This window comes from Triticum dicoccoides, chromosome 3A (genome assembly GCF_002162155.2).
Source record: "Triticum dicoccoides isolate Atlit2015 ecotype Zavitan chromosome 3A, WEW_v2.0, whole genome shotgun sequence".
NCBI lineage: Eukaryota > Viridiplantae > Streptophyta > Magnoliopsida > Poales > Poaceae > Triticum > Triticum dicoccoides.
In genome coordinates this window covers 7,902,722-7,906,116 of record NC_041384.1, presented here as the reverse complement: position 1 = coordinate 7,906,116, position 3,395 = coordinate 7,902,722, and the positions used below count along the sequence as shown (strand labels likewise).

The 3,395-nt window shown below is 49.6% G+C and overlaps 1 long non-coding RNA gene across 1 annotated transcript; it reads right to left on the bottom strand.

The window, feature by feature from the left end:
- Positions 1 to 245: 245 nt before the first annotated feature.
- On the bottom strand, positions 246 to 2,981 carry LOC119266595. Its single transcript, XR_005132055.1, has 2 exons — positions 1,171 to 2,981; positions 246 to 527 (listed from the first exon to the last, which is right to left on the bottom strand). It is a non-coding gene; the product is annotated as an uncharacterized LOC119266595 (long non-coding RNA).
- Positions 2,982 to 3,395: the final 414 nt, after the last annotated feature.

Below are 3,395 nucleotides of genomic sequence, written 5' to 3'. Positions count from 1 at the left end.
GTGAATTCAACATATGCTTGTCATGGATGGTACGCTTGCTTTTAATCTATATACTACACATCACAATATGCATCATACCAGTTGATCAGATATGTGAGGCTTGACATCAAAATTCTACATACTATTAATCTAAGATCATCTTAAGAACTGGTTGAAAAATAAACTAAAAGGACAATTACCGAGTTTTTTACCATACAGGGAGGCTTGCAGTACTTTGTGCCACGTTGTTCTATAGAGAGCATGAAGGAAGGGGAGCAAATCAAACAAATATATATACAAACAAAGGAGCAATTATTGTACGGATACATATTGTTCAGTCAAGAAAATCATTCAGAATTTCCCAACCCTACCGAACAAAGTTATAGGCCAAACCTCATGCTATTCGTCGTGCAAAGCTATAACTACATTATCACACCCTTTTTTCTACCATCTTGTATATGCACTGAACCAAGTGCAGTACTTGCCCCTCCAACGTCTCATCAGTGCAGACCACACATTGCATACATGTCATCTTCAAACCATAAAGTCTGTAGTATGGCAGGAAGTTTTACAATTAGGATATGTAATTATACAAACAACGACTGGGCAGGCAAGTACATGTTGATCGATAATTCAAATTGTTATAAGCTAGAAAAACATCTATTCAGTAGCAGCAGGGAACATACTGATAGTTCGGATCACCATATGTTTAAAATGTGCATTATTCATCCTCACTTCAAGTCGTCTAAACCTGGTAGCAAGTCCAGATACATTGGTTCATATTGTGGCACTGCCCTGACCTTGTAAAATAATTTTCTACTTTCATGACTCATAACTCATGACCGTGAAAGGTAAAATCAGTAATTACAATTATATGGCACTCCTTTCGGTGCATTCAGAGAGAAAGGGGGCGAGAGTAGCTACCCCCCAGTATTAACCAAATAAATACGCAATAAGATATCCTCTAATAACATACTCCATCCGTCCGAAAATATTTGTCATCAAAATAGATAACAAAGGATGTATCTAGAATTAAAATACGTCTAACTAATGTATATGGACACAAAACACACTCTTCAGACAAAAATCTTGTTCCTGGACCATTCAAAGTGTATTTGAAAGACATACATATCAGTGGACTCCCACGTCCATATGTATCTTAAATTTTTGAAGCCTAAGATGTGGTAGTACCTGCTTTTGTTAGACAGCTCCATATTTTGGATCTGATTGCAAGCTCCATATGCATCAGCCTAGTAAAGGTATCTGGGTGATTGGTTCATATCTCCAGACCTGATAAACACAAGCGGTGAAAGGATGAGAAAATTGTGAATCAACCAAACATTTGCACAGTTAGATTATAAATAAATTGGACAACAAATATTTGAACAATCTGGCTAACCCATAAAACTGACAAATCTAAGCTGGAACTGCAAGCTAAGCTGAGACAATCAAAAGTGTGAAGATGGACTGATGAAGGTAAAGTAACCACTTGAGTAAGAAAAGAATAAAGCAACAGGGACAACAACGATGCCGCTCTACAATCGTCTCTCTAATTCCATTCCCCTAGCTTGCCCTCTCATCTCCTTGCACATCAACCAGAACATCTGACCAAGATCAGAGAGAAGCAGTGGTGGGAGGGCAATGCAAGGTGATGAGCTGCGGCACGATCGATCAAGCATCGCTGTACTGACGGCGAGGGAGCTCCGCGGTGAAACCACCTATCAGCCGTACCTTGATAAGGACCGGAAGAAGCCTTCGGTTCAGGGTCCGAAGAAGAATACATGTACATGGAAGGTGGAGCATAGGGTGGTGTCTACTCTTTTGCGATTTATTGCCTCATGGCAAGGGATTAAGAAGGATGTGAAACCATTGACCACAACAAAGGCGAACAAAGAAATCAGCCATCAACCTTATCCTCTCCAACCACGTTGGGTGTCCCATGGTGCCGAGTGCAGCTGCCGTCCCCCTTATCCTCTCCAACAACTGAACCCCGCGATGCCCAGCCGCTATCTCACTCCTATTCCCGAACAGCCGCCGTTGCGCTCCTGCTCCTGAACGGTCGTCGTCGCTGGACTGTGCTCCAAGTCACCGCCGCCACCGCCACCTGACTGCTCTCTCCTTGTCAACCCCCTCTCACTCGATCTCAATCTAGAAGCCCCCCTCAAAATCAGCACCCAAGGAATTGGTAGTATCAAACCAGCCAAGTCCCTTTGAAATCCGGGTTGGGCACTCCATGAATTTGTGTTCAGAAGGACACCAACGTCCAGTGGGCATCCCCAACGTGTCCCATCGCAGCCTCCCCCTCCTCCTCCCTTCCTCCCTCTCTCCCTCCACCGTCTTCTCCTTCAATCACCGCATCCCCGGCGACCCCAAGAATCCGAGGCGTGATCCCCCCAAATCACACCCCATCTCCCTCGCCCAAAATCCCAACGAATCTCCACATCATGGGATGCAAGAATCATGAATCCCCAAGTATATTCATCAACAATCCGGGAAGAAACCCCTGTCCGCGGTGGTCCGACCATGGACACAGATCTGCAGCTCCCCATCACCGTGACATAGCCCCTGCACCCGCTGCCGGACCCCACCACCCGCCGCCGCTGCTCCCAACGCCGCCACCGCCGCCGAACCACTACCACCGCGACCTCGATCCAAATCAGAGGCACGGGAGCAGGAAGAACGGCCGCCGGCGACGGATGGCCGGAGAAGAAGACCGCCGGCGGCGCCCTACCCGGACGGATCGAGCGAACCCGCGCTCGTGTGTTGGCCTCCAAGCCGATGCTCGACCCGGCACGGGGGAGGGGCTGGCCCCGAGGAGCGGGGAGCCGGCGAATCTGCCGGCCAGGTGCTGGGCGCCGCGCTCCATCATCGCCGTCGTTTGTGGAGGGGCGCGGTCCCGGTCGAGGCGGCGCGGGGCAGGAGGTGGCGGCGGGATGGAGGTGGAGATGAGATCGAGGAGGCAGGATCGTGCGGGGCGCTGGGCTTTTTTTCTTCTTTTCTCTCCTCTGTACCGGTTCGGGTCTGACTTATGAGGGGACTGTAGGTGCAATTTCTAGAAAGTAGGAGGGTCTATTTGCAAAAAGGGCGCGACGGTGAACCCGCCAGGCATATAGGACAACACTATTTTAATCCCAGAATTAGAATAGTTATTTGGATCACAGCTGCCTATATAGCAGCGACCGGGTTGTTCCAAACTCCTGAACCAGTACAACCCTGTAAAAAAACACCCCAGGCCTGGTCAACCTCCCACCCCGACCCCACGATTCCTACCTTCTCGCATCCCCGCCGCCGCCCTCGCCCCGCCCAACGCCGACGCCGCCTCCTCCCCGACCACCGGTGCCTCCCCAGATCCGCCGGAATCACGCGGCGGCCAGCTCCCCCGCCAGGGATCCGCTGGGGACAGCGGCGGCCCGATT